Here is a 14986-nt window from a genome sequence, read left to right on the forward strand (position 1 = left end):
AGTGTAAAATGGAGTTCAACGAGCGCTTAAACGTTGAATTATCTCCAACGGGATGGAAATGACGGCTAGATTTCATCAAAATCGACGAAATCTTCGCGATTTGTGAGCAATTTTGCTTGATTCGACGCTTAAATGGTGGTGCATTGCATTTGCAGTGTAAAATGGAGTTCAACGAGCGCTTAAACGTCTAAATAACTCCAACGGGAAGGAAATGACGGCTAGATTTCATCGAAATCGACGAAATCTTCGCGATTTTCGAGCTATTTTGCTTGTTTCGACGCTTAAACGGTAGTGCATTGCATTTGCAGTGTAAAATGGAGTTCAACGAGCACTTAAACGTTGAATTATCTCCAACGGGAAGGAAATGACAGTTAGTTTTCGTCAAAATCGACGAAATCTTCGCGATTTGCGAGCTATTTTGCTTGTTTCGACGCTTAAACGGTAGTACATTGCATTTGCAGTGTAAAATGGAGTTCAACGAGCGCTTAAACGTTGAATTATCTCCAACGGGATGGAAATGACGGCTAGATTTCATCAAAATCGACGAAATCTTCGCGATTTGTGAGCAATCTTGCTTGATTCGACGCTTAAATGGTGGTGCATTGCATTTGCAGTGTAAAATGGAGTTCAACGAGCGCTTAAACGTCTAAATAACTCCAACGGGAAGGAAATGACGGCTAGATTTCATCGAAATCGACGAAATCTTCGCGATTTTCGAGCTATTTTGCTTGTTTCGACGCTTAAACGGTAGTACATTGCATTTGCAGTGTAAAATGGAGTTCAACGAGCGCTTAAACGTTGAATTATCTCCAACGGGATGGAAATGACGGCTAGATTTCATCAAAATCGACGAAATCATCGCGATTTGCGACCAGTTTCGCTTGTTTCGACGCTGAAACGGTAGTGCATTACACTTGGCGTGTAAAATGGAGTGAAATGAGCGGTTAAACGTCTAAATAACTCCAACGGGAAGGAAATGACGGCTAGATTTCATCAAAATCGACGAAATCTTCGCGATTTGTGAGCAATTTTGCTTGATTCGACGCTTAAACGGTAGTACATTGCATTTGCAGTGTAAAATGGAGTTCAACGAGCACTTAAACGTTGAATTATCTCCAACGGGAAGGAAATGACAGTTAGTTTTCGTCAAAATCGACGAAATCTTCGCGATTTGCGAGCTATTTTGCTTGTTTCGACGCTTAAACGGTAGTACATTGCATTTGCAGTGTAAAATGGAGTTCAACGAGCGCTTAAACGTTGAATTATCTCCAACGGGATGGAAATGACGGCTAGATTTCATCAAAATCGACGAAATCATCGCGATTTGTGAGCAATTTCGCTTGTTTCGACGCTGAAACGGTAGTGCATTACACTTGGCGTGTAAAATGGAGTGAAATGAGCGGTTAAACGTCTAAATAACTCCAACGGGAAGGAAATGACGGCTAGATTTCATCAAAATCGACGAAATCTTCGCGATTTGTGAGCAATTTTGCTTGATTCGACGCTTAAATGGTGGTGCATTGCATTTGCAGTGTAAAATGGAGTTCAACGAGCGCTTAAACGTTGAATTATCTCCAACGGGAAGGAAATGATGGCTAGATTTCATCAAAATCGACGAAATCTTCGCGATTTGCGAGCAATTTTGCTTGTTTCGACGCTTAAACGGTAGTACATTGCATTTGCAGTGTAAAATGGAGTTCAACGAGCGCTTAAACGTTGAATTATCTCCAACGGGATGGAAATGACGGCTAGATTTCATCAAAATCGACGAAATCTTCGCGATTTGTGAGCAATTTTGCTTGATTCGACGCTTAAATGGTGGTGCATTGCATTTGCAGTGTAAAATGGAGTTCAACGAGCGCTTAAACGTTGAATTATCTCCAACGGGAAGGAAATGACGGCTAGATTTCATCAAAATCGACGAAATCATCGCGATTTGCGACCAATTTTGCTTGATTCGACGCTTAAATGGTGGTGCATTGCATTTGCAGTGTAAAATGGAGTTCAACGAGCGCTTAAACGTTGAATTATCTCCAACGGGAAGGAAATGATGGCTAGATTTCATCAAAATCGACGAAATCTTCGCGATTTGCGAGCAATTTCGCTTGTTTCGACGCTGAAACGGTAGTGCATTACACTTGGCGTGTAAAATGGAGTGAAATGAGCGGTTAAACGTCTAAATAACTCCAACGGGATGGAAATGACGGCTAGATTTCATCAAAATCGACGAAATCTTCGCGATTTGTGAGCAATTTTGCTTGATTCGACGCTTAAATGGTGGTGCATTGCATTTGCAGTGCAAAATGGAGTTCAACGAGCGCTTAAACGTCTAAATAACTCCAACGGGAAGGAAATGACGGCTAGATTTCATCGAAATCGACGAAATCTTCGCGATTTTCGAGCTATTTTGCTTGTGTCGACGCTTAAACGGTAGTACATTGCATTTGCAGTGTAAAATGGAGTTCAACGAGCGCTTAAACGTTGAATTATCTCCAACGGGATGGAAATGACGGCTAGATTTCATCAAAATCGACGAAATCTTCGCGATTTGCGAGCAATTTTGCTTCTTTCGACGCTTAAACGGTAGTACATTGCATTTGCAGTGTAAAATGGAGTTCAACGAGCACTTAAACGTTGAATTATCTCCAACGGGAAGGAAATGACGGCTAGATTTCGTCGAAATCGACGAAGTCTTCGCGATTTGCGAGCTATTTTGCTTGTTTCGACGCTTAAACGGTAGTACATTGCATTTGCAGTGTAAAATGGAGTTCAACGAGCACTTAAACGTTGAATTATCTCCAACGGGATGGAAATGACGGCTAGATTTCATCAAAATCGACGAAATCTTCGCGATTTGTGAGCAATTTTGCTTGATTCGACGCTTAAAGGGTGGTGCATTGCATTTGCAGTGTAAAATGGAGTTCAACGAGCGCTTAAACGTCTAAATAACTCCAACGGGAAGGAAATGACGGCTAGATTTCATCGAAATCGACGAAATCTTCGCGATTTTCGAGCTATTTTGCTTGTTTCGACGCTTAAACGGTAGTACATTGCATTTGCAGTGTAAAATGGAGTTCAACGAGCGCTTAAACGTTGAATTATCTCCAACGGGAAGGAAATGATGGCTAGATTTCATCAAAATCGACGAAATCTTCGCGATTTGCGAGCAATTTTGCTTGCTTCGACGCTTAAACGGTAGTACATTGCATTTGCAGTGTAAAATGGAGTTCAACGAGCGCTTAAACGTTGAATTATCTCCAACGGGATGGAAATGACGGCTAGATTTCATCAAAATCGACGAAATCTTCGCGATTTGTGAGCAATTTTGCTTGATTCGACGCTTAAATGGTGGTGCATTGCATTTGCAGTGTAAAATGGAGTTCAACGAGCACTTAAACGTTGAATTATCTCCAACGGGAAGGAAATGACGGCTAGATTTCATCAAAATCGACGAAATCATCGCGATTTGCGAGCAATTTTGCTTGATTCGACGCTGAAACGGTAGTACATTGCATTTGCAGTGTAAAATGGAGTTCAACGAGCGCTTAAACGTTGAATTATCTCCAACGGGATGGAAATGACGGCTAGATTTCATCAAAATCGACGAAATCATCGCGATTTGCGACCAGTTTCGCTTGTTTCGACGCTGAAACGGTAGTGCATTACACTTGGCGTGTAAAATGGAGTGAAATGAGCGGTTAAACGTCTAAATAACTCCAACGGGATGGAAATGACGGCTAGATTTCATCAAAATCGACGAAATCTTCGCGATTTTCGAGCTATTTTGCTTGTTTCGACGCTTAAACGGTAGTACATTGCATTTGCAGTGTAAAATGGAGTTCAACGAGCGCTTAAACGTTGAATTATCTCCAACGGGATGGAAATGACGGCTAGATTTCATCAAAATCGACGAAATCTTCGCGATTTGCGAGCAATTTTGCTTCTTTCGACGCTTAAACGGTAGTACATTGCATTTGCAGTGTAAAATGGAGTTCAACGAGCACTTAAACGTTGAATTATCTCCAACGGGAAGGAAATGACGGCTAGATTTCATCGAAATCGACGAAGTCTTCGCGATTTGCGAGCTATTTTGCTTGTTTCGACGCTTAAACGGTAGTACATTGCATTTGCAGTGTAAAATGGAGTTCAACGAGCACTTAAACGTTGAATTATCTCCAACGGGATGGAAATGACGGCTAGATTTCATCAAAATCGACGAAATCATCGCGATTTGCGAGCAATTTTGCTTGATTCGACGCTTAAATGGTGGTGCATTGCATTTGCAGTGTAAAATGGAGTTCAACGAGCGCTTAAACGTTGAATTATCTCCAACGGGATGGAAATGACGGCTAGATTTCATCAAAATCGACGAAATCATCGCGATTTGCGACCAGTTTCGCTTGTTTCGACGCTGAAACGGTAGTGCATTACACTTGGCGTGTAAAATGGAGTGAAATGAGCGGTTAAACGTCTAAATAACTCCAACGGGAAGGAAATGACGGCTAGATTTCATCAAAATCGACGAAATCTTCGCGATTTGTGAGCAATTTTGCTTGATTCGACGCTTAAACGGTAGTACATTGCATTTGCAGTGTAAAATGGAGTTCAACGAGCACTTAAACGTTGAATTATCTCCAACGGGAAGGAAATGACAGTTAGTTTTCGTCAAAATCGACGAAATCTTCGCGATTTGCGAGCTATTTTGCTTGTTTCGACGCTTAAACGGTAGTACATTGCATTTGCAGTGTAAAATGGAGTTCAACGAGCGCTTAAACGTTGAATTATCTCCAACGGGATGGAAATGACGGCTAGATTTCATCAAAATCGACGAAATCATCGCGATTTGTGAGCAATTTCGCTTGTTTCGACGCTGAAACGGTAGTGCATTACACTTGGCGTGTAAAATGGAGTGAAATGAGCGGTTAAACGTCTAAATAACTCCAACGGGAAGGAAATGACGGCTAGATTTCATCAAAATCGACGAAATCTTCGCGATTTGTGAGTAATTTTGCTTGATTCGACGCTTAAATGGTGGTGCATTGCATTTGCAGTGTAAAATGGAGTTCAACGAGCGCTTAAACGTCTAAATAACTCCAACGGGAAGGAAATGACGGCTAGATTTCATCAAAATCGACGAAATCTTCGCGATTTGTGAGCAATTTTGCTTGTTTCGACGCTTAAACGGTAGTACATTGCATTTGCTGTGTAAAATGGAGTTCAACGAGCGCTTAAACGTTGAATTATCTCCAACGGGATGGAAATGACGGCTAGATTTCATCAAAATCGACGAAATCTTCGCGATTTGTGAGCAATTTTGCTTGATTCGACGCTTAAATGGTGGTGCATTGCATTTGCAGTGTAAAATGGAGTTCAACGAGCGCTTAAACGTCTAAATAACTCCAACGGGAAGGAAATGACGGCTAGATTTCATCGAAATCGACGAAATCTTCGCGATTTTCGAGCTATTTTGCTTGTTTCGACGCTTAAACGGTAGTGCATTGCATTTGCAGTGTAAAATGGAGTTCAACGAGCACTTAAGCGTTGAATTATCTCCAACGGGAAGGAAATGACAGTTAGTTTTCGTCAAAATCGACGAAATCTTCGCGATTTGCGAGCTATTTTGCTTGTTTCGACGCTTAAACGGTAGTACATTGCATTTGCAGTGTAAAATGGAGTTCAACGAGCGCTTAAACGTTGAATTATCTCCAACGGGATGGAAATGACGGCTAGATTTCATCAAAATCGACGAAATCTTCGCGATTTGTGAGCAATTTTGCTTGATTCGACGCTTAAATGGTGGTGCATTGCATTTGCAGTGTAAAATGGAGTTCAACGAGCGCTTAAACGTCTAAATAACTCCAACGGGAAGGAAATGACGGCTAGATTTCATCGAAATCGAAGAAATCTTCGCGATTTTCGAGCTATTTTGCTTGTTTCGACGCTTAAACGGTAGTACATTGCATTTGCAGTGTAAAATGGAGTTCAACGAGCGCTTAAACGTTGAATTATCTCCAACGGGAAGGAAATGACGGCTAGATTTCATCAAAATCGACGAAATCTTCGCGATTTGCGAGCAATTTTGCTTGTTTCGACGCTTAAACGGTAGTACATTGCATTTGCAGTGTAAAATGGAGTTCAACGAGCGCTTAAACGTTGAATTATCTCCAACGGGATGGAAATGACGGCTAGATTTCATCAAAATCGACGAAATCTTCGCGATTTGTGAGCAATTTTGCTTGATTCGACGCTTAAATGGTGGTGCATTGCATTTGCAGTGTAAAATGGAGTTCAACGAGCACTTAAACGTTGAATTATCTCCAACGGGAAGGAAATGACGGCTAGATTTCATCAAAATCGACGAAATCATCGCGATTTGCGAGCAATTTTGCTTGATTCGACGCTTAAATGGTGGTGCATTGCATTTGCAGTGTAAAATGGAGTTCAACGAGCGCTTAAACGTTGAATTACCTCCAACGGGATGGTAAATACGGCTAGATTTCATCAAAATCGACGAAATCATCGCGATTTGCGACCAGTTTCGCTTGTTTCGACGCTGAAACGGTAGTGCATTACACTTGGCGTGTAAAATGGAGTGAAATGAGCGGTTAAACGTCTAAATAACTCCAACGGGATGGAAATGACGGCTAGATTTCATCAAAATCGACGAAATCTTCGCGATTTGTGAGCAATTTTGCTTGATTCGACGCTTAAATGGTGGTGCATTGCATTTGCAGTGTAAAATGGAGTTCAACGAGCGCTTAAACGTCTAAATAACTCCAACGGGAAGGAAATGACGGCTAGATTTCATCGAAATCGACGAAATCTTCGCGATTTTCGAGCTATTTTGCTTGTTTCGACGCTTAAACGGTAGTACATTGCATTTGCAGTGTAAAATGGAGTTCAACGAGCGCTTAAACGTTGAATTATCTCCAACGGGATGGAAATGACGGCTAGATTTCATCAAAATCGACGAAATCTTCGCGATTTGCGAGCAATTTTGCTTCTTTCGACGCTTAAACGGTAGTACATTGCATTTGCAGTGTAAAATGGAGTTCAACGAGCACTTAAACGTTGAATTATCTCCAACGGGAAGGAAATGACGGCTAGATTTCATCAAAATCGACGAAATCTTCGCGATTTGTGAGCAATTTTGCTTGATTCGACGCTTAAATGGTGGTGCATTGCATTTGCAGTGTAAAATGGAGTTCAACGAGCGCTTAAACGTCTAAATAACTCCAACGGGAAGGAAATGACGGCTAGATTTCATCGAAATCGACGAAATCTTCGCGATTTTCGAGCTATTTTGCTTGTTTCGACGCTTAAACGGTAGTGCATTGCATTTGCAGTGTAAAATGGAGTTCAACGAGCGCTTAAACGTTGAATTATCTCCAACGGGAAGGAAATGACGGCTAGATTTCATCGAAATCGACGAAATCTTCGCGATTTGCGAGCTATTTTGCTTGTTTCGACGCTTAAACGGTAGTGCGTTACATTTCCAGTGGTCACGTCCCGCGCTCCGCACGCGCCGTAACAAGAACAAGAAAACCATTCTATACAAAACAGGCGGATAAGTATTTGAATGCACAAACGAACACACGGCACTACGAAACGAAAGGAAGGATTAACAAAACGAGGGCGATTAACGGATCCAACCAATAAACAAAATACATATACACACAATTCTAAATAAACCAGGAAATAAGAATAATTACAAAAGGGGAAAATAATTGAAACGCCAGGAATATATATATATATATATATATATATATATATATATATATATATATATATATATATATGTCGGAGATGAAAGGAAAGCCGAAGCCCTTCCTTGGAAATTTTGGGAACATCCTCTAGTACCTTAGCCTAGATTTTCTTATAGTTGTAATTGTTTAAGATTTGTAATAAGCGAGATTGGGTTCGAGGTGACAATCGGTCGCTGAACGTAGCCACGGTCACGGGATGGATGTTTTATCTAACGGAGGTCTGGAGTGGTTGTATGTGTTTTCCGAGAAATGTGGTTGTGGCGGCATGCGGCCTCGAGAGCGGGCCGAGCCACGTGTGATGTTGCCTCGGAGGTGCCGATGCAATGGGACATACATTGTATTTAGTAACCAAAACTCCAGGCAGAAACTGCCTAGCAACGGCGTTTGGAACTTTCTCGATGCTTCCAACGAGTGTGCCTAGCAACGGCGTTTGGAACCTTCTCGATGCTTCCAAACGGGTATAGAAAACAAAATGCAATCGTACAGGGAGAAAAATCTCCACGAGGCTGGCATTCTTGCGATTGCCTTGGAGAGTGATACATCGAGCTTTTTCGACGATCGCATTTGCGTCTAAGTTAGTTTCGCTTAGTAAGGAGTTATCCCGGTGACCGTGGATTCGTTTGAACTCAAACATTGCTAATAGTATTATTTAATTTAATTATTCGTAGATCGTATTATTCATTAGGCTTAGTGTTTGTTAGACTTATTATTAGTTGTACTTATTATTTGTTAAGCTTAGTGATAGACCTGTATATACGTGTAAATAAAATCTCGGCTTTGTGAGACGATGGCTAGTCCACATGAAGAGTCGTCGCGCGCCCAAAATTCGAATCCTGATCCGACATCAGAAGTGGGATCAGAACCGTTTAAAGTGCTACAAGAGCAAATGGACCTTATGCGCGAGTTAATTCAGACGCTAGCGCACAAACCGGGGGAGCAACGACCGAGTACGGAATCTAAGGATGCAACGTTACCACGTTTTGACCCTGAAGGCGCGGGCGCCGATCCATCCGCGTGGTGCTCTCATGCTGATCTGATTTTGAAAGACCACCCGATGCAAGAGAGTGCGTTACTTTCCGCTCTAAATCGCGCCCTAAGGGGTTCTGCTGCGCATTGGCTTTCACAAATGGTGCGCGGTGGAAAGCTTACCTGGCCAACGTTTAAGGAACAATTTCTTTCGCGTTTTGGTGGCAGAGAGACAGCCGCTTCGGCGTTAATAAGGATATCCAGAGAACGACCGTCGGAGACTGAATCTCCGGGAGCGTACGGTAGTCGCCTCCGCTCCATGCTGCAGATGAAGTTGCAAGATCTAACGATGCCCGAAGTGATCAATGCCCTCGCCCTTTATATGCTGAGTTCACAAGATCGACGCTTTCGGCGACTAACGCTCGCGAATAATATCAGGACGGAGGACCAATTTCATGATGAAATGAGGATTCTCCCTTACAACGATCAGCCGACATTTTCGCCAAGAAATTCACTAACGGAACCTGAAGCTAAACGCAGCAGGCTATCAGTTCCTCGGATTAAGTGCTACCGCTGTGGTGCTCACGGACATAGGAGAACGGAGTGTCGCCTGCAAACACAAACGGGGAAGGAGCAGGATATACGAAACCCGAAGGAAAAACGACCAGCCGCATCGTCGAAGGTGACCTGCTTCAAATGCCACGAGGAGGGACATATCGCGCCTAATTGCCCATCATCGCGGAAAAGAAACTACGATTCCATTGACGAACGCCGGATCGACTCCTGTGTAGTAGAAGCTCCGGCTGGTAGATTAAGCCATCTGGGTGAGTCGTATCCATTTTACTTTGATTCTGGGGCCGAGTGTTCGTTAATCAAAGAGTCCCTAGCCTCGAAATTTTCGGGTAAAAGAATAACCGATGTGGTAGTGATGCGGGGGATCGGGAATACTTGTACTAAGAGTACACTTCAGATTTTGTCCACTGTTCGTATTAACGATCTTACATTGGAGATAGTTTTTCATGTCCTTGCTGACGATTACCTAAAATACGACATCATGATTGGTCGCGAGATTTTGAGCCAGGGATTCGACGTAAATATCGCGCAAGATAGCCTCGTTATTTGTAAAACAAAGGTCGTTAACGCTTGTGGTAAAGTCGCGGAAGATGCGGTCAACATTAACGAGGTTGACACTGATGTGATCGGTAACTATAAAGATCGATTAATCTCTGTTCTCGAAAAATTTAAAGAATCATTCATTACGGGTTTCTCGCGCACTCGCGTCAGTACGGGCCAGTTGGAAATACGGCTAATCGATCCCAACGTCACCGTGCAGAGAAGCCCTTACAGGCTTAGCGTGGAAGAGCGAAGAATAGTACGCGAGAGGATAGACGAATTAATTAAAGCACAAATTGTAAAACCTAGTAATTCGCCGTTCGCGAGCCCTATAATACTCGTGAAGAAGAAGGACGGCTCAGACAGATTGTGCGTAGACTTTCGAGCGCTGAATAAAAATACGGTCGCGGATCGGTATCCCTTACCCCTTATTGCTGACCAAATCGCGAGATTGCAGAGTGCGAGATACTTCATTAGCCTGGACATGGCTAGCGGATTTCACCAGATTCCCATTCACCCTAACTCGACGGAATATACTGCGTTCGTTACCCCCGACGGTCAATACGAATACGTGACGATGCCGTTTGGGTTGAAAAATGCACCAGCCGTTTTCCAGAGAGCCATTTTCAAGGCCTTAGGCGACCTCGCTTATTCGTATGTCGTTGTTTATTTGGACGACGTTCCAATAATCGCCGACTCAATAGATCAAGCTCTAGAAAGGTTGCACACTGTACTAAACACTCTCGTAAACGCCGGATTTTCTTTCAATTTCGCTAAATGTTCTTTTCTGAAGACGTCGGTACTTTATTTGGGATATGTAATTCGTAACGGAGAAGTTCGTCCAAACCCGGGAAAAATACAAGCTTTGAATTCTTTACCTGCACCGTCGACCGTCACACAGCTTAGGCAGTTTATAGGTTTGGCCTCTTACTTCCGAAAATTTATTCCTAAATTTTCGCAAGTGATGAAACCCTTGTACGCACTCACTTCTAGTAACAAGCACATAACTTGGACGGACAGGCACGAAAAGATAAGACAACAGATAATTTCCGTTCTGACCGACGCGCCGGTGTTAATGATATTTGATCCCAATCGGCCCATAGAGCTACATACCGACGCTAGTTCGGAGGGGTATGGAGCTATTTTAATGCATAGAGTCGAAAAGGAAAACAGAGTCATCGAATATTATAGTAAAAGGACCAGTCCCGCGGAATCTAGGTATCATTCGTACGAACTGGAGACACTAGCAGTAGTAAGCGCCGTTAAGCATTTCCGACACTACTTACATGGACGGAAATTCTTAGTAGTTACGGACTGTAATTCTTTGAAAGCCTCCAGCAACAAAGTAAACTTAAACGACCGGGTTTATAGGTGGTGGGCTTATTTGCAAACATTCGATTTTGACATCATGTATCGAGAGGGTAAACGAATGGCCCACGTAGATTTCTTTTCGCGAAACCCCGTAGACTTGAATCGCCGTATGATAGACAAGGTCGCAGAGAAAGAGATTAATCTGGCCGAGATCTCCGAAGACTGGCTATTAGCGGAATAACGTCGCGATCCGCAAATCTCCGAAATCGTTAATAAATTACAGAACGAAGAGCTCGCGGAAGATATCGCGAATACCTACGAACTGCGATCCGGTACACTTTACCGTAAAGTACAACGAAAGGGCAGAACCCTTTGCTTACCCATTGTTCCGAGAGGTTTTAGATGGTCCGTCATCAACCATGTGCATCAGTCAATTATGCACTTAGGATCGGATAAAACGCTCGAGAAGCTCTATGAGTATTATTGGTTCGAGGGAATGGCGAAGTATGTTCGCAAGTTTGTCGAGAACTGCCATGCTTGTAGAGTTTCGAAGGCTAGTTCAGGTAAAATACAGGCTGAACTGCATCCTATACCTAAGACCGGCATACCGTGGCATACGGTGCATATGGACATAACGGGCAAGCTGAGTGGCAAGAATGACTCGAAAGAGTATGTCGTCGTCTTGATCGATGCCTTTACGAAATTCGTGCACTTATATCACACACGCAAATTGGATTCGCTCAGCGTTATCAAGGCACTTAAGTCCGCCGTGTTTTTGTTCGGTAGTCCCTGTCGGATAATAGCAGATCAGGGTAGATGTTTCACGGGCCGGGAATTTCAAGAATTCTGTGCAAGCAAACAAATCAAAGTTCATTTGATCGCGACCGGTGCAAGTAGGGCCAATGGGCAAGTAGAACGTGTTATGAGCACGTTAAAAAATATGTTCACAACGGTAGAAACGACCGGGCGTTCATGGCAAGACGCGATCGGGGAGATGCAATTGGCTTTGAATTGCACCATCAACCGCGTAACCAAATCGAGTCCTTTAGAGTTATTGATTGGTAGAGCAGCAAGACCGTATGACTTATTACTACCTGATAACATCGAGGAAAAAGAAATAGATATCTCCAGTGTAAGACAACAGGCAATAAAAGAGATGGAAACTAGTGCTAGGTATGACAAAGAGAGATTCGATAAAACCAAAGCTAAAGTAGTTAGGTTTAATCCTGGTGATTTGGTACTACGCCAAAATGAAGAAAGGAACCAGACAAAATTGGATCCAAAATTCAGGGGTCCGTTTGTGATATCGGAGGTCCTGGAAGGAGACCGATATACCTTGAAAACACTGGATGGGAAAAGGTCATACAAGTACAGTCATGACAGGTTAAGGAAAATGCCGGATAGTCGCATTCCTGCGGAGTTGGATGTCTGTTGTGATGACGAGAACAGTGACCATGGCGATGTGAGTACCTCGATCCCAGAGGATCGTAGAATTATATGAGCCCAGGTGCGGCCATGGGACGGAGTTCAGTGCGGTCAGGCACTGGGAGTGACGATGTCACGAAGCTGGGAGCCGGTTTAGTACCGACAGCGACGATGTCACGAAGCTGGGAGCCGGTTTAGTACCGACAGCGACAATGTCACGAGGTTGGAGCTGGTTTAGTACCGATAGCGACAATGTCACGAGGTTGGAGCTGGTCTAGTACCGACAGCGACAATGTCACGGATTTGGAGCTGGTCTAGTACCGACAGCGACGATGTCACGAAGCTGGAGCTGGTCTAGTACCGACAGTGACAATGTCACGAGGCTGGAGGCGGTCTAGTGTTGACAGCGATCGTGTTACGAAGCTGGTTATGTAACGAACTTTGAGAGTATGTGCGATTCGAAGGATGAGACCCATTTGGGTGTGAAATCGAGAATGGTCCGTCATGTCATTACGACCCGACTGAAAGCACGCAGAATGCAACTGGCACTTTGAATGCTAATCACAATGACACTAATCTTGTTTCCTTTTGTTTTGTTAACGAAGGTACACCCGAGGACGTGTGATAGTCAGGATGGCCGTGTCGGAGATGAAAGGAAAGCCGAAGCCCTTCCTTGGAAATTTTGGGAACATCCTCTAGTACCTTAGCCTAGATTTTATTATAGTTGTAATTGTTTAAGATTTGTAATAAGCGAGATTGGGTTCGAGGTGACAATCGGTCGCTGAACGTAGCCACGGTCACGGGATGGATGTTTTATCTAACGGAGGTCTGGAGTGGTTGTATGTGTTTTCCGAGAAATGTGGTTGTGGCGGCATGCGGCCTCGAGAGCGGGCCGAGCCACGTGTGATGTTGCCTCGGAGGTGCCGATGCAATGGGACATACATTGTATTTAGTAACCAAAACTCCAGGCAGAAACTGCCTAGCAACGGCGTTTGGAACTTTCTCGATGCTTCCAACGAGTGTGCCTAGCAACGGCGTTTGGAACCTTCTCGATGCTTCCAAACGGGTATAGAAAACAAAATGCAATCGTACAGGGAGAAAAATCTCCACGAGGCTGGCATTCTTGCGATTGCCTTGGAGAGTGATACATCGAGCTTTTTCGACGATCGCATTTGCGTCTAAGTTAGTTTCGCTTAGTAAGGAGTTATCCCGGTGACCGTGGATTCGTTTGAACTCAAACATTGCTAATAGTATTATTTAATTTAATTATTCGTAGATCGTATTATTCATTAGGCTTAGTGTTTGTTAGACTTATTATTAGTTGTACTTATTATTTGTTAAGCTTAGTGATAGACCTGTATATACGTGTAAATAAAATCTCGGCTTTGTGAGACGATGGCTAGTCCACATGAAGAGTCGTCGCGCGCCCAAAATTCGAATCCTGATCCGACATATATATATATAATCAATTAAAAAGGGGGAAATATAAAATTAAAATACATATATTTAACAACCATAAAATAGATATCACATTTAAAAAATATATAAATATATATATATATATATATATATATATATATATATATCATACATAAAAACAAAAGACATTTAGAAGAAAAAAAATAATAATATTAAGGAACCTCTGATGGAAATGCCTCCGCAAACATTGTTCGAACGTCGATCTCCGAACCCTAGGGAAACAACAAGAAAGGGAAAAACATCAAAATCGCAAAAACAATCATAAGCGTACCCCCAGCGGACCACCACCCCGTGGGGGATGGCATTATAAATAAGCAAAGCAATGTAGAGCAGGGCTCATTATTATTATTCCGGTGAACATTCTTATTACGTCCATTGCTCATTATTATTCCGGTGAACATTCTTATTACGTCCATTGCTCGTTATTATTCTGGTGAACATTCTTATTACGTTCATTGCTCATTATTATTCCGGTGAACATTCTTATTACGTTCATTATTCTTCGTTCATTATTCTTTGCTCATTATTATTCTGGTGAACATTCTTATTACATTATTCTTCGTTCATTATTCTTTGCTCATTATTATTCTGGTAAACATTCTTATTACGCTCATTATTCTTCGCTCATTATTATAGTGATCATTGTTATTACCGTTCATTATTCTTTGTTCATTATTATTGCGATCTTCGTTGTTACGGTTCATAATTATTTTGTTCACTCTTTGAGCTCATTGTTACTACGTTCGTTATTGCGCTCATCTTTAGAAATTTTGTATAGTATTTTGCGCTTCGGGGTCTTTAGTTTTTCGGTCAAGAAAAGAGAGCCGCGACTAAGTAAAAAGAAAATTTTATCTTTGAACGCGCATTGTAATTGCGGTATTAATCCAGTTAGTAAATTGTTCTGTCTGTATCGAAATAGATAAATA

This window comes from Bombus vancouverensis, unplaced genomic scaffold (genome assembly GCF_051014615.1).
Source record: "Bombus vancouverensis nearcticus unplaced genomic scaffold, iyBomVanc1_principal scaffold0058, whole genome shotgun sequence".
NCBI lineage: Eukaryota > Metazoa > Arthropoda > Insecta > Hymenoptera > Apidae > Bombus > Bombus vancouverensis.